Genomic DNA, 22,174 nt, shown 5'->3' on the forward strand with positions numbered 1-22,174 from the left:
GACACTACATCCAAGCATGACCTATGCAAACCCGCAATCTGGCGGACCTCCACGGCTCTGCCTCTATCTGATGGCTAGATCCAGGGGACTTCAAGGTCTTAAGCGATAGCAGAGGTTCATGACACAAGTGACCTAGGTCTCCAAATCATCTTATGGAGAAAAGCCTTTTAAAGACATGGCAACCATACATGGTCTGTTGCTGGAGTGAGAGATAAAATTTTACTGTGTGAAGCTACGGAACTTCGGGGGTTTGTTCGTTACAGCGCCTAGCATTAACCTCAAAAGTACAAGGAACCCTTTATAGTTGAAGGGAGTTTCTCAAATACATAAAGATCAAAGCAAAACCTAGGGCCCATGAAAATAACTTGTAAGAGTGGGAAAAACATTTACAGATCTAATAATAAAGTTAATCATCTAATAACTTGCCAACTTGCTAATCAGACTCAAATAGATTAACTGTTCCAGGTCTCTGAGGCGGAAAAGAACCTAGTCAAGGTTAGCCTTGAAAACAAAATGAGTACTTTTATCTTAAAAGGGAGGACAAAATGAACTACTGATACACACAACAACTTGGATGGATCTCCAGGGCATCATGCTGAGGGGAAAAAAAGGCCAACCTCAGAAGGTTATATATGTCTGATTCCTTTTATATAACATTCTTGAGATGACAAAATTACAGATGGAGAATGGATAAGTAGTTGCCACAGGTGAGGGGTGGGGGAAGAGTGTCACTATTAAGGAGGAACTCAAGGGAATTTCCTTGTGGTTTTGGAACAGTTCTGCTTCCTGACTGTGGGGACGGATGGTCACTTGAATCTACACATGTGATAAAATTTCACAGAACTACACTCGAAAAAGAATGAGGAAGAGGAGGAAGGAGAGGAAAAAGTAGAGAAGGAGAAGAAGGGGAGGGGAAGAAGAGGAGGAAGAAGAGGAGGAGGGAGAAGAGGAGGAAGGAGAAGAGCAGGAGAAAAGAATGCACGTCAACACTGGTAAAGTCTGAATAAGGTCTTTGCATGAACTAAAAATTTCCTGGTTTTGACAATGTACTAAGGTAACGTACTAAGATATTATCTTTGGGGGAAGCTGGACAAAGGATACAGGGAACTCTCTATACTATTTCTGCAACTTCCTATGCATCTTAAACTACTTCAAAATTAAAAGTTAAAAAAAAAATTTAAGTGATAGCCTAAGTTCTGGACTATGAAGTTCTGAGTCAGGAAATAGGCATCATGACTGGGCAACATGAGTGTGATACCTGCAGAGAGTTTAGGAGCTAGTTAGAGGACTCTCACCTTTACCTGGATGATCATCTATTTATTCTTTGTCTCCCTTCTAGAATATAAATGTCAGAGACCATGTCTGTTTTGTTCCCCACTCAATGCCTAATCTACCATCTGGTACAAAGAACACTCTCAGTAAATCTCTGTTGTGTGAATGACTGAATGAATGAATGAAGCAACAGGCGAGAAAGGAATCATCACCCACGTTTTGCAAAGAAACAGTGGTGTGCAGAGGCTCCAGTGCCCCACCCTCTTGCACACAGCTGGAGAATGGCAGAATGGGTGCAAAATCCTCAGGGCTCTGGAGGGTCTGATGGCCTTTCCATAGCACCATATGTCTCTCAACAGCTCAGATTTCTGATAGCTGTTTTATCTTAGGAAATAAGAGTTAAGGGCAGGGAGATAAAGAGTAGGGGCACAAGAGAAAAAGTGAGAGAATAAGAACAAGGGCAAGAGAAGTGACAGTGAGAGAGAAGGAGGGAGAAACAGAGAGGGGGAGAGAGGTCAAGGGAAAGAGAGCAAGAGCAAGGGAGGGACAGAGGGGAAAAGGGAGAAAGAGAGGATGGGAGAGGGGATGGGAGGGGGAGGGGGAGGGGAATGAGAGAGAAGGGAAGGAAAGAGAAAATCTGCCTCGACACAGAGAGTGACACTGAACAGATTCCAAATTTCAACATGGCCATATTCCATAGACCCAGGCCTTTGCTGTGAAATGGTACTGCAGTGTGAACAAGCTATCATTAAGTAATAAATACTTCATGCAAACAAAACCAAAAAAATGGTCAGCAATGAGATGCAAATTAGGACTAACCAAGGGAAACTGTGCTCCACACTTGCCATGCTCCAGTTATCCAACTGTGATCAGAGGTTCTTTTTATCTCTTGAGAAGGTGCTGCAGTTTGCAGTACAACATGACAGAACGTAAACTACACCAAGACTGAGAAAACCTGGGTTGTGTTATTACAGAAACAGCAAAGCTTGTGTCGCCAACAGACCCAAATTTGAATTCAGCCTCTGCCACTTTTCATCTATGTGACCATGGCCAAGTTAGTTAATATCTTTGACCCTCAGCATCCTCATGTGCAATTCAAGGGCAAAAACACATACACTTTGTGAGGTTATTGTGAAGATTCAATGAAATAATCGATACAACTTTCACCAGCACAGTACCCACCAGGCATTCGGCACTTAGCAAGGGCTTCCACGTTCTCCCCAGAAGCTAGACACAAAAACAGTACACACTCTATGATTCTATTCCTATGATGTTCTAGAAGACACATAACGTATCAGAGAGAAATCAGATTAACTGTTTCCTGGAAGAAGGGGGACTGAGTGCAAAGGGGCATAAGGGAACTTTCTGGGGTGATGGAAATGTTCTCTATCTTGATAAGATACAGGTTTTACAGGATTGTATGCATTTGTCAAAATTTACTGAATCATATGCTTAATATCCACGCACTTTGCAGTATATAAATTATATGTCAAAACATTTTTAATTATAAAAGAATATTTACATATCTAGACAGCTAGCAGTTAAACAGCTAGAGAGAAAGGGGGGAAGTGTGGGGACAGAGAGAGAGAAACCAGTGAAAGTACCTTACACAGCACGTAGCTCATGCTAAGGGCTCAATGTGTGTGTGTGGAATTATGGAATCAACATGAACATTCCCACTCTTTCTCCTCCAGAGACCACCCATGCTACGGTGGCATGCATGGCACTGCCAGTTCTTAAACTGCTTCCTTCTCTCTTCCTGAATCCTGGTCCCTGACACTCCCACCCAAGGGGCCAGGCAGATGAAATATGCCCATCTCCTCTTCGTGACAGAGCCCAGAGGTCCTGACCATCGAACCCACTCTGCCTCCATCTAAGCATCTCTAAGTCCTGCACTGTACTAGTCACACTCAATGCTTCCTTGGACCATGAGCCCAGACGGTCTGCCACGTGTCATCTGTTGAGGGCGTGTCCTGGATGCACCACTCAACTCACGGGCCTTGGTGAAGTGGTGTCTGCCATCTTGAGCTCATGCCTTCGGTTTGGAACACAATAACTGCTAATATCTACTGAGCATTTACTACATGCCCAGCACTGTTCTAGCTGCTACATATTTTCATTCCTTTAGTCCCCACAATAAATCCATAAAGAAGTCTAACCATAGCACTGTTTTACAGATGAGCTAGCAGAACTTCAAGGTACCCCTTCACCCCAGTCTTTTCAGATCCCACAAAATCCCGTCTGCAAATCCGATCTCCACATCTTTGTCCCACCCTTCACCGTAAAGGAGCTGCCACAACTCGGGAAGAACAACTCTTGTCCAATATATACAGAACAGGAGCTCAATTTAAAAGCTTGACAGTGGAGCCTTGGTTGAACAAACAACTGATACACAGAACGACACGGGTGATGTTTAAAAACAACTTGCAAAACAAAAGGAGATGAACATAAAAGAGTAGATACTATAGGATTCCATTTCTATGAAGTTCTAGAAATACAAATATAATCTACGGTCACAAAAATCAGGTCATCAGTTGCCTGGAGCTGGGAGTGGGAGGAAAGCCTATAAAGGGGCATGAGGGGAATGTCTAGGTGATGAAAATGTCCTACCCCGGCAGTGTAGGACACTGATGCCGGCAGTGGTTACACGGGTGTACACACTTGTCAAAATTCAATCTGTACACTTTGCAAGTGTGCATGTACTGTATGTGACTAAAGCTGATACCTTTATGCAAAAGCAAAGAAAAGTCTCTGGAGCCAACAGCCCTTGCTTTCAATCCCCCTTTGTCTCTTCCTGGCTGGTGACCTCGGACAAGTCACTTAACACATCTGAACCTTGATTTCAGGCTGCTGTCAGGGTTGGAGATAATACAGGCCAAACACCTGGGAAAAGAGTAGGCCTTCAATAAACTGCAGTTTCTATTATTACCGTTAATTAATAATAATGAGAAGTAATAATCTGAGTAACAGCTTCAATTCTCTACTGCACTTTGCTGGGTGGATCTCAAACTGCTAAATGTTCCTTGCTATTAGCTCTCACTAAAAACCAACACACACTCTTTTGTGGCATGCAATCATTTTAATGTTATGCCAGGAGAGAGAACCAAGAATGAATACCAAATGTATGTAGATGAAAGAATTCATGTTTATATATGAATGTGGGCCATGGAATCTTAGATTAATTCAAACCTGAACATTGCTGACAGTTACCATTTTCTTTCCAAGGAATCAGATTTTCATTCTAAGTCACTCCATGGGGAGTTTTCTACTATATTGTTATCCAGGGTGTAATTTCTCTAATAAGGTCATTAGGGGGAAGAAAAAAAAAAAGAATTCTGGACCCTACAGTCCTTTTGTATTAGTTTCTTCCTGAGAGTGTCTTTCTTTAGGGACGAGACAGAGGTCAGCATGGCAAATCTCAAATGTACAGCAATCTGGTTTTGGTGGGGTTTAAAGCTAGAAGCTGTGAGCACATCACCTTGTTTTTTGGTCACCTCCTTCCACATTCAGGAAATCGCTTTGCAGGAAACTGTCAGTGCTATTTAGGTTTACAAATAATTTCCCTGGAGCTGGAGCAAAGGTGAATTAGAAAGTTTACAGAGCCTCAGTAGAATGGAGGCTCTCAGCGTGAGGCTGCAGAAGACTGAGCAATAATAGTGATTCTATGTGAAATGAAAGAGACCACACAGTGATGTGCTCAGAGCTGCAAAGGTGTTAGTCAACCCATCTCGCAGTAAAGCCCTCCAACCACCCTTCATCTGGGGAACATCCTTGTCCCACCTCTAGCCAGCCGAAGAGCCAACTTCTGTTGATAAACACTGTGCCAGTCTTAGGACAGATCAGCTCAATGTCATGACCTGTCTGCCTTTTGGTAGAAATCCCTCAGTGTCATCATGCCATAAGGAAAACTGGGGGATCGAGGCCTTCTAAAGACCTATGGAAGGCTCCAGAGAAAGAAGGAAGCACTTATTACCTAGACAGGGGCCACTGAAACACGGCTCTTCAACCCAAGAGCAAACTATGCAAGACACCAGGTGTTATGCTCCATCACTGCCCGAGGCAGGTCCTAACTGTCCAGAGGTCTCGGGGAATAAAGATTCACTGGCTCAAAGTCCCACTCAGACTCTTCAGAAAATAAACTTGTTGACACATAATAGTTTTATGATTTGGCTTCCCTTGTACTTACTTGTGAACCGCAGCTTTTCAAGAGGCCCAGACAACTCTTAAAAATGACTTCCCTGCTATGGCAGAGACTGCTACGTGTTCATCCTACCCCATTTCCTCCTCCTCCTGGGCACACAGTGAGATCACATTTCCCAGGATCCCTTGCAGTCAGGCACTTAGGTGCAGCCATGTAACTGAATGCTGCCCAATGAACTGGAGATAGATATAACAATAGCAATCCTGAGGTCCATAAAAACCCCCCACACCATCCTACACCCTCTCTCTTCCCATCCACCAATGGAATGGAAAGGATCCCATGGGCCTAGAAGACGGAAGAGCCCCAAGATGAAAAAATCCTTAGTCCTGAATGACTGTGACGAACACAGCTCCTCTGCTGACCCACACAGGATGGGGTGAAAAAAGCAAATTTTTATTGTCTCAAGGCAACGACATGTTGAGGTTGATTGGTCCAAGAGTTATCCTGTCCTGACTAAACACACCTCCCTCCTATATAGTTATCCCCTCAAAACCTCCATTAAATGATTTCAAATCGAAAAACAACAACAAAAGGATGCTGACATCTAGCTTATGCAGGACAAATGGTACTTGATCAAATCCCACCCTGGCCGGCCTGCGAGCTGCAGCTTCAGGTTCTGAATGGTATACGGCGTCCTCATGCCGGACTCCCCACAGACATCAAGTTGAAGTAAGTCTTCTAGAAGTCAAGAGCTCACAGGAGGTGGCTGGTGTAGAGCAGGAAGCCCACATGGCTCAGGCTGCCCCTGGTAACACTTCAATAACCCACCACCTACTCATCATAAGGTTCTCAGTACAGCTTTTTCCTCTGTCTCCCATGAAAAGGTTAATGGGATGTGTCAGGAGCCAGTAGGCAGGAAAATCTCAGCACTCGGTTGAGAAAATAGAAGAGTTTATTTCTAGACACAGTCATGGCTCTGGAAGCCAGCATACATCACCCTGGCTCCCTCCTGTCTTCACGTTTGCTTCTTCCTCTCATGCTGACATGGCTTGTCTTCATTGTTGAAGATGATCCTTCCACCCGGGGCCAAGACTTCCTCCAAGCCATCTCCTGGACAGCCAGCCATGCTCTAGACTGGGGGCCTCTCCAAAGGGAGAAAGCACCTCCTTCCCTTCTTCATCCCCAGCACTAGGTGGACTAGTCAGCATGGGCGAGCTGCTCTATCGAATAATCTCAACATTTTGGTAGCTTATAACAAGAACCTCTTCTTTGCACTCATGCAACAGTATAACAAAGATTCACGGACCCAGGCTCCTATAGTTCCAGCAAGTCCTATGGCCTCAGTCTTCCACAGACAAGGGAAGAGAACAAAAGTCATATGTGGTAGGGATTTATGGGCCAGGCCTGAAAGTGGTAAACATACATCATGGTCACCCACATTCCACTGGCCAGAATTCAATACAGGCCCGCATCTAATGACAAGAGGGACGAGGAAAGGACTAGACCACATCTAACAGCTGTGGCTCAAAAGGAAAAAGGAAATGGATTCTGGGGATCACATAGCTGTATACAACCCAGTGGGGGAAGAGAATGTCTCCCAGAAGGCAGTTAGCCAGCTTTCAAGAACTTAATCCAAAGATCTGCTGAGAGAAAAACAGTACTTCCCAGAGCTATGCACAAAAAGAGATGCTACCTCTGCACAATGAACCAGGAGGATGTCCACCAGCCCGAGCCCGATGTGAGGTGGGAACTCACACACGTTGGGAGCAAAGGTATCTGAGTGGAGCGGCTACGTGTGTGGGCCAAGAAGGTCCGAAGATGGAAAACAACTTTTGTTGACTCAGATATTCCAGCTGGTTGGGACCCGCAGACTCGTGGTTTCACAGACATCAAAGGGCTCAGAGTAGGGGACCTCTCACCTACGGAGGTGTTCAGAGAGGTAAAGCATTTCCAGTCTAGCCAGCAGGAAAAAAAAGTCCACCCTGTCGGTTGTCTATATATCCCTTTATCTGCCAAAGTGGGGGCCTTAAAAAAAAAAATATGACTAGCCAGAAGATTCTCTCAAACAAAAGATCTCTGGAAACCATGTTTCCCATCCTGACATTTTGTTCTTCCAAAGTCTCTCCTTCCAAAATTACATCAACTGTAAGCGCAGCAGGTGCCTGTGTCACCCAGATGGCTTTCTGCTCATGCAAGAAGGACTCAGCTCAGTTTCCATCTATAAACGCTTCTTTATTTGTCCCCGGAGGCCTTCCTGTCACCTACAGGAGCACTTCTCTGCAAGCTTGGGGAATTACAACTCTTTTCAAGGAGATGTTCCAGACAATGAACTCTTTTCCTTCCACCTTTTAAAGTGAGATTAACCCAGAACACTGCAGAGGCTCTGTGAAGGGCTTCCAATAAGAAGCGTTTCCACAGCACAGGGAGATCAGCTGGGTGCTTTGTGACCACCTAGAGGGGTGGGATAGGGAGGGTGGGAGGGAGACACGAGGGAGGAGATATGGGGATATATATGTATGTATAGCCAATTCACTTTGTTATACGGCAGAAACTAACACATCATTGTAAAGCAATTATACTCGAGTAAAGTTGTTAAAAAAAAAAAAAAAAAAGCAGCAGCTTTTCTCTTATTCCCACTGGTGTGGGAATGTCTCCATACCATTTTACCCATCTGAGATAGCTTGGAAGCCCATGCTCTGCCTGAAGAAGGACAGCAGACAAGCACAATTCCTAAGAATTGATCAACCTGGCACTCAAGCCCTCGGGGGCTGAAAGCAGAGTTTCCTCCTGGGGTTCTTTCTGGCCTCTTCATACTTCAACCAATCACACTTCCCTCTTGTCCCCCCGCACTGCCCCGCTTTCCACCCTCCACTCCTGTGGTCATTTCTACCCCGTCCCATCTGAACCGTGGGACTAGGCAGAGAGTGGTGGAAAGTTGCGGAGGGTACAGAATTCAATCAGACTTTGAATTCTAGTGTGAGGGGCTTCACTGTGTTCTACTGCAGAGGTCAGAAAACTACAACGTGTGGGCGAAATCTAGCCCATCATCTCTTTCGATAAATGTAGTTTTACTGGAATACAGCCAAGCCCATTTGTTTACATATTTTCCATGGCTACTTCTGCGCTACAATGGCAGAGCTGAGTAGTTGAGACAGAGACCTCCTATGGCCCCCAAAACCTAAAATATTTACTATCTGGCCATTCACAAAAATATTTGTTAAGCCCTAACACTGAGTTCTACGGCAATAGTCAGTGTCTACTCAGACAAATACCTATACATACATGTTCACAGAAGTACCATCCATGATAGCCAAAGGTGGAAATAGCCCAGATGTCCATCAAAGGATGAATGGATAAACAAACTGTGGTATATACGTACAGAGGAATATTATTCAGCCATAAGAAAGGAATAAAGGACTGATACATGCTGTAATGTGAACGAACTTCAAAAACATCATGCTAAGTGAAAGAAGCCAGATGGAAAAGGTCATATATTTTATGATTCCATTTATATGAAATATCCAGAATGGTTAAATCCATAGAGACAGAACACAGATTGCCAGGGGCTGGGAAAAGGCGAAATGATTGGAAAAACTGCTTAACGGGTACAAATTTCCTTTCAGGGTGATGGAAAGGTTTTGGAACTATACAGAGTAGTGGTTAATAACACTGTGAACGTATTAAATGCCACTCAATGGCTGATTTTACCTTTTTTTTTTCTTTTTTTCTTTGCGGTACGCGGGCCTCTCACTGCTGTGGCCTCTCCCGTTGCGGAGCACAGGCTCCGGACGCGCAGGCTCAGCAGCCATGGCTCACGGGCCCAGCCGCTCCGCGGCATGTGGGATCCTCCCGGACCGGGGCACGAACCCGTGTCCCCTGCATCGGCAGGCGGACTCTCAACCACTGCACCACCAGGGTCAATGGCTGATTTTAAGATGGTTATTTTGGGTTGTGGGCATTTCACCTCAATAAATGTTTTAAATTCAAAAAACTTTTTTTTTTTTTTTTTTTTTTTGAAGGAGTCAGGAGATTGTGGAAGAGCGGAGTGACATGATCTGAGGTTTGCTTTCAGGCAAGAACTCTAGCAATATTTATAAAAAGGGGAGTCCCCAGTTTACCCTAGAGTTCCTTGGAAGAGGGCACCACCACTAACAATTAGAAGTGAAGGAGAAGCAGCAAACTACGAAAGCAGGCTCTCTGTTTGCGACCTGTTGAGTTTGTGTACCTGTGAGACAAGGGGGAGGAATCGTAACAGGAAGTTATCAACCCTGGACTGGGATTTAAGGGCAAGATCGAGGCCAGAGAAAGAGATACGGGGGGTCATCCTTAGGCGGTGGTGTTGCCAGGAGAGAAGAGAGGAGAAAGGACCAGGGCAAACATTGGAGAATCTAGATATTACAGGGCAGGGGGATAAAGCACAGCCAGAAATAATATCAAAGAGGTGTGGGCAGAGGGTCAGGAGAAGGCCACGTGAGAAGAGCCATGGAAAGGGTGCAATTAAAGTGAGGGGGAGGAAGGGGTAGAGTTGAAAGGTCACTGGAGTTGCAGCATAGCAGTACTGCTCAAAATCCTGACTCTCGATTTTTCTTCTGAGAAACTGAGGTTGCTGGGTAAGTTACCCACACATAACGAGGCTATGAATAAGAATAAATGACGAGGATGCAGCTTAGCACCCAAAGGGAAATGAGACTCCAAGGCTGTAAGCTCTGCCCTCCCCTGACCCTCAGCTCCATGTTTCGAGCGACAGCACAGGCAGCCTCCAGCACATGCTTGGTCCCAACTAGGGCCCCGGCTGCAAGGCTGAATTCACCCGCAAAGCACAGGACCTCTCCAACCCTGGCACACTCAACGTACCCCAGGGCCCCTGGGTGAACAGGTAAATCCAGCTGGTGCACTTCACAGTCATGGCTTGATGTTACCACTACACTTCCGGCATCAGCAGCTACCGACTAGACGGTGCTATAACTGTTTCTATTTGCAGCAACAAATCATCTACAATATTACATTAACTTCAAAATGATGACATTTAGCATCTAACAGCAAACTGATGCCTTAGAAACAAAATGAATTTTACTTGCCATTATTATCATAAGTGGGAGCCCAAAGAGGCTATAATAAATAACTACATTCTATTTATTCACCCTTGGTCTCTCCTTTATAACATTAACTAAAGAGGTAAGCCCCATGAGGAGGAAGAATTATTTCTGGTCTGACAAGAAAGGGACTTTGTTGGTGGAGGGAGGTGCTTAAGTAGAAGTAGTGAGATGTCTTTTAGCAAAGGCCAAGTTTGGAATGAGGATTGGGCTGACTTTTTAAAATAAGAGCTATTCAGGTGTGAAATGGGCTCCCCCAGAAATGAGGTGGGAGTCCCTCAGCTTCTCTGGGGCTATAAAAAGGGGTTAGTCATGTATGACAACTTGCATAATGGTTCCTCCAGTTTGGAAGATTTGCGACAGCCTTCCTGTGATTTATACAGTATCAGTTAGAAAAGCATCCTGTTTTGCCAGGGAAAATGTTCTGGGGAACCAAGCTCATCGTGGGCTCTTAAGGTGAATACTTCAAGCTAACTTCCGGTAGCTATTTGGAAGAAATTCACCAAATATGTGAATATGTCTTCTTAGAAAAAATTTTTAGAAAAACCTTTAGCCCAGAAGTGACCAACGGCAGCCTATATGCCAAATCATACCTGGGCTACAGATGTGTTTTAGTAGCCCTGTCTAGTTTTTTAATGTTTTGGGTTTCTTTTTTAAATATCTGAATGTGTTTCCCACCCTTCAAACTTGAGAGATATAGAGGATGCTGCCGGTGCTGCGGTACCACCCAGATCCTCTTCACCGGGAGGTGACCATGCCCTAGATATGAATGGCACACAGCTGCCACCTTCTCCAAATTGACCTCCACTAAACTAGGGCCACCCAAAGCCACCACAAAGCGGCGGCCCATGACTGACAAACATGAGGATGTAGGGAGACAAAAGGCCTGCCCACGTCACCTCAAGGTGGGACCAAGTTTGCCACAGTTTGTGTTCCAGAGGCCCTGGGAGGGTCAGGCTGAAGCTGGACACCAGCCAAGGGCACATCCTTGCTTTGCTCCTACCCCCTGCCAGTCCTGTTTCCTTCACCTCCCTTCTCTTTAGAGCAGTGGTTCTCAAAGTACAGCCCCCAGACCAACAACGTCAGCATCTCCTGGCAACTTGTGAGACAGGCACATCTCAAGTCCCATTGGAGACTTTCCGATTCAGAAACTCTGGGGGTTGAGACCAGCAATTTGGGTTTAAACAAGTCATTCCCATCTAGAGATTTTCATACTGAGTGAAGTCAGACAGAGAAAGACGAATATAATATGATATCACTTGTATGTGGAATCTAAAAAAATGGTATAAATGAACTTATTTACAAAACAGAGTCACAGATGTAGAAAACAAACATGGTTACCAAGCGAGGAGAGGGGAGGGATAAATTGGGAGATTGGGATTGACATATACACACTACTATATATAAAATAGATAACTAATAAGAACCTACTGTATAGCACAGAGAACTCTTCTCAATACTCTGCAATGGCCTATGTGGGAAAAGAATCTAAAAAAGAGTGGATATTTGTATTCGTATAGCTGATTCACTTTGCTGTAGAGCAGAAACTAACACAACATGTAAATCAACTATATACTCCAATAAAAATTAATTTAAAAAATAAACAAGCCATCCTCATGATTCTTATGTAAGCTAAGGTTTGAAAAACACAGCCTCGGAGTGTGTCCTCAACTAAGTTACCTTCACATGGGCCCCCATCTTGGGTCTGCTTCTAGGGAACCCAACCCCAAACAGGAAAGTTCACATTAAAAAAAATCTGTTCTTAGCTAGTGGGAAGCAGCCGCATAGCACAAGGAGATCAGCTCGGTGCTTTGTGACCACCTGGAGGGGTGGGACAGGGAGGGTGGGAGGGAGGGAGACGCAAGAGGGAAGAGATATGGGAACATATGTATATGTATAACTGATTCACTTTGTTATAAAGCAGAAACTAACACACCATTGTAAAGCAATTATACCCCAATAAAGATTTAAAAAAAAAAAAAATCTGTTCTGGGGCTTCCCTTGTGGCACAGTGGTTGAGAATCTGCCTGCCAATGCAGGGGACACGGGTTCGAGCCCTGGTCTGGGAAGATCCCACATGCCGCGGAGCGACTGGGCCCGTGAGCCGCAACTACTGAGCCTGCGCGTCTGGAGCCTGTGCTCCGCAACAAGAGAGGCAACGGTAGTGAGAGGCCCGCGCACCGCAATGAAGGGTGGCCCCTGCTCGCCACAACTAGAGAAAGCCCTCACACAGAAACAAAGACCCAACACAGCCAAAAATAAATTAATTAATTTAAAAAAAAAAATCTGTTCTTTCCAGCTCCTGTTGAAAATTGCTCCTTTCCCACAGGGAAACCATCAGCTGACCTGGAAGAGTTGCTGCCTCATTGAAACAGTCACCATGGATCTCCATCGGTTTATCCCCAGCCTATCTCACGCCTACTGGTCTGGTCTGTGTGGACCAGTCTGGACATCTGATCTAGTTCTCTAGACTATAAGCTCCTTGAGACCAGGACTTGCCTTTCTCATCTCTGTATCCTCATAGCCTGGCACATAACTCACACTCACTTATTTCTATTGAGTTCAAGTGAACAGAACCAATGCTGTCTGTTGAAACTGGCCAACATTTCTGAGACTCCGCGGCAACATTCATGCAATTAAGAACCCAAGAAACAATCCCTGTGACAAATTAATATAATGACCTTATAGACATTATGGTTATGCATTGGCTATAGTTGTGTAAGGATGCAATATGCAGGAGAAGTTGGTTACTGATTCACCTGGTAGTCATCCTAAGCCCCGAAGCATGCAGATTAATAACCCTTGTAATTTCATCCCAGTCCCTGTAATTGCGGGTGCCATCTTTACTCATTTAACACCTAATTCCTCGAAGTAGGTGCGCAGGCCCCCAACACATGGTTCAAATGTTCACATTGTCTTCTTAGCCCAGAGGGACATTTTTTATTAAAGAATCAAGCTTAATATGAAATAAAACAAACACAAAATAAAATCTGGCTGCAGAAATCTGAGCTCTGGAAGAAAACCAAAAGTCATTTCCAACCCAGCACTAGCCGTCTTCTCTCAAATTACCCATGTAGAAAATTGCCCAAACTTTTCTACCCGAAATGCATTTGTTTCTGATTTTAAACTACATTCCATTCCTAATTTTTCTTCCTTTCTCCAAAGCTTCTATCTTTAGGAAATATGGAGCCCAAGTTCTATAATTTGCACTTCATTTGAACACTAATGAAAAAAAAAATGCTCTTTCCCTTCAAACTATTTCCTCAGTCAATTAAACAAATCCTCTAAGTGGAGTGTGTGAAGTGATTTGTGTCCAAGAACTTAATTAGTACTTAATTCTGGAATTTGTGTCTTCTTAAGCCCACATCCTTTTAAGTTTCCACCAAGCTCAAAAAACTGGTCCAGGTGTGGTCCCTTCCCTTAAGATCAAGGCAGAAGCAGATTTGAAGAAGTCCAGAGGAATAAAAGACCATCTCTGTGTTCAAAAAGGCATCAGCCTACAGCCTAGATTCCAGGCAGCCTTTTTGCCACCAACTAAGATCCTTTCAAATCCACAAAGAGGAGCAAATACTAGTTGCTTACTTTGCAGAATGATAGTTGTCTTATTGTAAAGGGAAACCACGCTCACCGTAGAAAACATGTGTGTGTGTCGGGGGGGCAAATACAGATTAATATAATGCAGAAAAGAATAAAATCAGCTACTCAGTGATAACTATGCTTAACACAGACTTCCATTTTTTTCATGCTGAATATACAATGGATATCTTACAGTGTAGATCGTATTTTGTGTCCATTTCCCTCACTGAGTACGACATTTTCCCATATTGTTCAAAACTGTTTGCATGTGTCTCTTTCTTATTCCAGCAAGAATAAGAACTTGATGAGGTTGACTTCAGTCCTTTCTGGGCTTTTCCTCTAGATCAAGTATTCTCAAATCTCACAGGGGGTGGGGGGTGGCAGCGAAAATATCTTATTCTTTTTATATATAAAGCACAGACGTACATACATACAGTATACCTGTCGTAGTCAATTCGTATATAGCAGTGGTAATTAGGGGGAAAATGTCTAAAAGTCTCCTTAGGGGGATGATCATGGGAAAAAAAGGTTGAGGAGCTCTGTAGAAAATGACTAGAATGTGTGACTTAACCAATCCTCTCAAAAACCTGCCAACACACACAAACTACTGCTCGATATTAGACTGTTAACTAACAGCAAAAACTAAACAAAATTTTATAACATCTGCTAATGACCATATGCTCTTTTTCAGTGTAAAAGATAATGTTTCCCTATGATTTGGATCTCCAACAATCTGAGTCATTAAAGCAGGGAAAATGAAAACTGATCTACTTGTTGGCAATCTGGGTAAGGACTTCCCAAGTTCCATATGTCCACCATTTAACTCAACTCAGCAGGAAGGAAAGTAAGGCTGCATAAAGCCTCCAGGAATCCTCAGCAGAACTCCACAAAGTGTGCCTGTGCGTTGACTCCAATTTTTACTTAAGTTCTTGCTCAAAGTCATACGTTTATCAGCGACAGAGCCTAGATATGGTCCTAACATCAGTCCTCTTTCCACAGTCCCACAGAACCTTAGTGAAGTCGCTCTTGGAACTTTCTAGAACTTCGTTTCTCCATCTTTAAAATGAGAGGGTTGGACGTGATTTCTAATTGGGGCTTGCAATTCCAGGCTTCCAGATAATCAGGTAGCTAAGCGTTTGGGTCCACAGGTCAAACACCAGGCTGTCAAAACCACCAGAAAAGGGAACAGCAGCATTCTTTTTTCTACCCTCCTGCTATATTTTAAAGGTAATATGTCCTCACCATTGAGGTTCCGCCCGCAGAGCCAAAGCTTTCCAGAAAGGTTGTGCTGACTTCAACTCTGAAAGTACCCATCTTGCTCTGTCCCTTCCCAGATTTTTTTCAGGCTCACTTCCAGCACAGAGCCTCTGGGGAGAGCTCAGCATGGATGCAAGAAGATAAATATCCAACCCTTAATGAACAGTGCTCTGTTCTTCTTCAGGCCATCGTCCTGCTTTTTCGCACTAAACAGCGGAGATGTATCAGCATCATAAGACCACTCTATAATTAAAAGAAAGTTTTAAGAACTACGAGCCCTCATGGGATTCCCCAGCAAAGTGTGAGCATCCCTAAGCTGAAAGAACATATGCATTTTAGGTGTCCTTGGATGGCATCGTTCCAAGTGCATATAGCCCGCTCTATCTTTCCTGACGTATCTGGCACCGTGAGGCATGCGCTCCTGTCCAGACAGACACCCAGATATTGGGAGTTTAACGAGGAGCTGAAAGGCAGCATGAACCTGGAAAGGCCGGATGGCGGGTTGCATTTCTTCTATTGCAATCCATTTTGCAGCCAGGCTCTGCTGCAGTATACATGTGTCAGTTTCCATCCCACTGGCTGCTGCATCTCTATGACACAGTCAGGATCCCTGCGCGATGTGCCCTAGCAGAAGGGAAATGTGAAATGTGTTGCCCAACTGGAAATCATTCTCATTTCATGTGAACAGCTCAATTTAAAGGTAAAAGCCCAATAAATCCTCTCTGACTTCGGGCAGGCAACTTGGGTCATTCCCCTGACTAATCTACAGCTACACTGTGGGCTAAATCTGCATGGACCCAGGTTAGACCCAATAGCAAACAAAATCTGAAATGGAAAGCACGTCTTTGAATGTGGAAGACAACTAAGTGTGCAGAACCTAAACTGCTAACAGAACAGGTGTGCACACAGTTAGGGTTTTGCAAGCCTTTGCGTAAAGCAGTGATGCGAGCTTTATGCTCACTTGCAAAGCAAGAGATGTACATTCTCAGGTCTCGAAGCACTGAAACCCCTTTTTCACTCACCCCAACTCCAGAATCCCATGAATTACAGAGTTGAAGAACCTCTGGCCAGAGGCTTAGTTTTATCTGGCCCTCAGCAAGTTTTCTAAACATCCCCTTCTGTCAGTGATCTTAAATCCCCTATTTAAAAATCATTTCCACTATTTTAACTGGGAAAAATACAATAGAGTTTTTTTTAAGCCAACAGTGGCCAGAGTATAACTAAATTCCTCTTGGGTGGGCAGATAAGGCCTTTTTCTTCTGTGCACATCTTTCCCTCCTATTTTTCCAAGAAAAGCCCTACCTTCTCAATTTCCTCATGATTCCTGGGGTCCAGGGCTAAGATTCCTGGAATCTAGCACTACATTCTCTGATTCACCTGGGATACCATACGACTCCTTAACTATGCACAACATGAAATTAAAATAAAACGTTACCATGTAATATGCTTAATAGGATTTGATCTCATTATCCTTGATTTTAAATGCAAACCAAATAAAAAAACACTCTTAGAAAAGAAGAACACTACTAATGAGGCTACTTTTTACTTTGATGTGGTCTTCAGTTGACCTTTTACTGTAAATATATGGTCTTAATTGGAGAAGAGAAAAAATGTTTTCAAGAGTCTTCTTGGGTCCCCTAAAAAAGATCCCAAGGGATATACTCCCAACCCCAGAACCCAGGAGCTACCTCCTAGTTGAGACCAAGAGGAGACAAAAATCCGTCGCAGCCCTCACCACTGCCTCCACCCACCCTCCTCCCTTCACTCTGTGATGGTGCTGCTGTCCACCTGGTACAGATCCACAACACAGGTCCCGGGGACAGCTTGATTCCTCTCTGCCTCACACCTCTCACATCGTTTGATCCCCATGACCATACCTCCTAAACATTTCTAATCACCATCCCCTCCTCTCCTCTACAAGCCATAGCCTTCGTTCAAGCCCTCTGTACATCTCAGCTGTACATCTCACCATCTCAACCAACCTCCAAACGGGACATCTGGTCTTCCCTCCCCAGGGTCCCCAGAGCGATGGTTCTAAACCACACATGGGATCACATCAACCCCTGCTGGGGAAACATGAGCTGGATCCCCACGGCCAACGGATAAGGTTCAGAAGGCCAAGCATGACTATGAGGGCCAACGTGATCTGGTCCAGATCACCTTCTGGTTCCAACTCCACTCCATTAATGGAAAGGTTCAGTGGGACTTGATGAATACAGAGATTGAGGCATTGAAGAAAAGGAGTGAAAGATAATAACAGCAATCACATCCAATCTACAAAATGCTTCCTCTAGCGAGTAGTGCCAAAGGCTTTATGTGTATTATCTCACTTAATCTTCTCCATAACAAGAAGGCAGGTATTATTAGTTATGCTACTTGTCAATCAGGAAACAGGCTACACAGCTCATTAAGTAGCAGAGGCGGAGGTGACAGAGCCCACATTCTTCCCCACTGTGCCACACTGTCTGCCATATGGTATCAACACTGATGGTGTGGGGGACCTGGACCTGGTGGTGTGGATCAAAATTTTATTTTATTGCAAATACCCAGGCACTACTCATGATACCCACTTCAGCTAAACCCAAAAATGTGTGTGGAGAAGCCCCTTGCTGAAGCTGAGAGTTTGGTTTTGAGAAGGTCCAGAAGACATCAGGAAGTCTCCAACTAAAGTGGAGGAGGCCAGGCTGAACCCATGCATGCAATTTAAAATGCATCCATTCCATGTGGAGAAACAGGAACCCTCCTACATTGTTGGTGGGAATGTAAATTGGTGCAGCCACTATGGAAAACAGGATGGAGGTTCTGCAGAAAGCTAAAAATTGAATTACCATGTATCCAGCAATCCCACTCCTGGTCATATACCCAGACAAAACTATAATTCAAAAAGATACATGCACCCCTATGTTCATAGCAGCACTATTCACAATAGCCAAGACATGGAAACAACCTAGATGTCCATCAACAGATGAATGGATAAAGAAGATGTGGTACATGTATACAATGGAATACGACTCAGCCATAAAAAAGAACAAAATAATGCCATTTACAGCAACATGGATGCAACGAAAGATTATCATACTAAGTGAAGGAAGTCAGAAAGAGAAAGACAAATACCATATGATATCACTTATATGTGGATTCTAGAGTATGGCACAAATGAACCTATCTACAAGACAGAAGCAGCCTCACATAGAAATCAGACTTGTGGTTGCCAAGCAGCAAGGAGAGAGATGGACTGGGAATTTGGGGTTGGTAGATGCAAACTATTACATTTAGAATGGATAAACGAGGTCCTACTGTGTAGCACAGGGATATACCTGGAATAATCTACTGGGATAAACCATAATGGAAAAGAATATTTTAAAAAGAATGTCTGTATGTGTAAAACTGAGTCACTTTGCTGTACAGCAGAAATTAGCACAACACTGTAAATCAACTATACTTCAATTAAAAAAAAAATGCACCCACTCCAATTCCCTTTACCAATCATCCCTGAGTATATGCAGAGGGAGAAAATACACTGAAGGATTCCACCTCCCAGGAACCCTTTTGATGGGCCCATGCTCACCAAGCACCATTCCTATCCCTTGTTGGCTTTCAGTGTTGAGAAGCCTATGAAAGTGAGCATATACAAGGCAGGAGACCTCAGGGCCTTTGCCCACGCCGTTCTCTCTTCCTGAACTGCTCCTCCCCATTCACAACCCCCACCCTTTGGCCTAATTAATGGCCACTCCATCTTCCTAGCTTAGCTGAAGCACACAATAAATGCTCAATAAATCTTGGTTGAACAAATGAATGAATGAATTAGAATTCCAGTCTTCCTAACAAATTCACGTTTGTCATTATGAATTAACAAGTTCCCTATCTGGTTTTAGCACCAGTGTCTTGTGGACTCAGTCAGGGAGCCAGTCTCCCTGAAACTGAGCCCTTGGGAGGCCCTGAGTCAATGAGTCTGGGGGCCTGTGAGAATGAGGAATTGGACCTAGATCTTGGTGACCCACCAGGCCCAGCTTGGGCACGCAGGCAGCCTTTGTCTCTAATAGTCCCATCTCATCTCTAGCACCCAGAAAACTGTGTCCAGTGGTGGTGGACACATTACTTGCAGATACTGCTACACACACATCAAGTTTGGTGTGATAGCTCCTGTTCCAGGCATATTTACTCTCTGAAATCAAATAACAAATGCAAGGTGGCGGGGCGGGCCGGTGAACAGCAAGGAAAATCTAACTTCAACAGTCCTCTTCCACTTAGGGATGATAAATGCAACATACCATGGTGACATAAACTGTAAGCAGGCTCCCCTTCAAAAATATAACCATCAATCAGTTGTTAAGCCCACAACCAGCTGCAGTATTAATCATATTCTTTTAGCAAGAGAATCCATTTCCCAATAAAGTTTGAGTGGCAGCGGAAGGGCAGAGACAGCAATCGGGAAATAAACGATGCTTCCAAATGATCAAAGGAAAGCTGCTCTTCTCACTGGCAGCTTGCTAGCCACCCTGCAGCTAGCTCCAGACACACAGAAATACACGTGCCACTCTGCTTCCCCCACATCATATTTCCATCTTTGCAGAGTGCTCTGCGGTTATGTTCTGGGCCCATTTTTCACTCTGTGCCAGTTTTGTACGCTTTGAACACAGACCTCCCCTAGAAATTAAGTTACTTCTGAAGCACAACTGCCATGTTTACGTTCTTACTCACAGCTTCCTTCTCTCCCTCTCCTTCTCCCCCTCCTCTGCCAATAATCTCGCACCAAACATGCTAAGTAGCAGTTGTGTTGTGCCTCACCTCCTGAACTGTGAACCTCCTAGAAGGCAGGGTTCATACCTTACTCCTCTTCATTTCCCCAATGGCCGGGACCAAATCAACATTCAATGAATGCTTATATAGTAGGATTTTATTCACTATAAGAGAGAAGTTTCTAATAAAGGAAGCAGACTTGGGAATCAGTGAACTGCTATTCACGAGAAAGTCCAAACAACCAACTCTCCGATGCTACGATCACTTTAGAGACACTAGGACAAATCCCCCCATGTTCTGTTCTTTTCCCTTAATTCGCTATTAATGAGTATTTCTCCTTCCCTGTAAATGTTAAGATCTGTTTGGCCAATCGCCTCTGGAAATGCTGTGATGCTACTGCACCTACATTAAGTTTACAGATTAATTTGAAATGAACGACATCTTCACAACACTGTCTTCCTTCACATTCATAAACACGGTACCTCTCTCCACTTACTTAGGCCTTCTTTCATGCCCTTTAGAGTTTCTCCGGGTAAACTGCATGCACTCTTTGAGTTAGATTAATTCCTAGATACGTTATAGTTGTTGTTGCTATTATAAATGACACCTTCCATTATATTTTCTTAATGTATTATTGTGGTACAGAGAAAAACTACTGATGTTTGTACGTTTGTATCGTCTGACAAACTTATTGAACTCACTACTACTGATGATTGGTTCGTTATTTTTTCTTCAAGTAAATGATAGTGTATGTAAATAATAACAATTTGTCTCTTCCGTTCCAATCCTTCTGACTTTCTTTTTATCTGTTTTAATGCATTATCCAAAACCTTCTTTGGTATGTGACAGCAGTAATCAGTAATCCTTACAGTAAGAGTAAGTAATCCTTACTTCTTTCTAACCTTGAAAGAGAATGCTCCTAAAATGTATCCATTAAACATAATGTTTGCAATAGGATTTTGGAGGAAATCCTTTATCAGGTTAAGGGCATCCCTTCCACAATAGACTGTGTTGTTGTTCCCAATTATTTGGTGCCCTTTCTACCAGACCCATTTTCACAGGGCAAAGTACAGATCCCATCACACTGACATCAGGCTTGGTCATGTGACTTTCTTCAGCCAACGGACTGTGAAAGGTGACATTTGCAGCCATCACTTGGCGCTTCTACTGCTCATTCCATCTGCTAATGGACCACCACATCCCAGATAGGGCTGCTTCTCCAGGCTGGGATCCAGAATGAAGAATACAGGCAGCAGAGACAACCAACTTACAGCCAGCATGTAACGTGAACAAGAAATCAACCTTTGTTGTCATAAGACACTGACATTTGGTGGTTGTTTGTTACTGCAGTATAACCTAGCAAAAGCCGATTCCTATACCATCTATTCCTATTTTTCTTTAGGCTTCTGTCATAAATAGGTGTCTTTTTAACCTCCTTTGAGATCATCCTATGGTGATTCTCCTTTAATCTGTAAATGTAATGATTTCTACTGACAGGTTTTCTGACGTTAAATCTGTAGCAGACATTAGCTATCCCATCAAAAAAAAAGATGACTGCTGCTCCTTCTATAGTGGGGCACTGTCACTGGGAGGTGGCTGCCCAGCCTGGAACCACGCTTACCAGCATGCAGGGGTGACCAGGGGACTAGTTCTCACCAGTAGAACATGAGTAGAAATGCTATGTATCCCTTCCAGGCCCAAAGCTCTGATAAAGCAGGTGGAGATTCTCCACACTCTCTCGGGACTCGGGGGCCTTAGACAGTGGTTGAACCAAAAGATAAAAGAATCTTGGGTCCCTGAGGGTTTCCCTGGTGGCGCAGTGGTTAAGAATCCGCTTGCCAATGCGGGCGACACGTGTTCAAGCGCTGATCCAGGAAGATCCCACATGCCGCAGAGCAACTAAGCCTGTGCGCCACAACTACTGAGACTGCACTCTAGAGCCTGTGAGCCACAGCTACTGAAGCCCATGTGCCCAGAGCCTGTGCTCCGCAACAAGAGAAGCCACTGCAATGAGAAGCCCGCACACCACAACAAAGAGTAGCTCCCGCTCACTGCAACTAGAGAAAGCCCGCGTGCAGCAACAAAGACCCAACGC

The 22,174-nt window shown here is 44.1% G+C and overlaps 1 protein-coding gene across 2 annotated transcripts in view; it reads right to left on the reverse strand.

Moving 5' to 3' along the window:
- Nucleotides 1–22,174, reverse strand: part of PTPRT (protein tyrosine phosphatase receptor type T) — a 1,098,787-nt gene that overhangs the window by 967,729 nt on the left and 108,884 nt on the right. The window lies entirely within an intron of this gene.

This window comes from Tursiops truncatus, chromosome 15 (assembly GCF_011762595.2).
Source record: "Tursiops truncatus isolate mTurTru1 chromosome 15, mTurTru1.mat.Y, whole genome shotgun sequence".
NCBI classification, from domain to species: Eukaryota; Metazoa; Chordata; class Mammalia; order Artiodactyla; family Delphinidae; genus Tursiops; species Tursiops truncatus.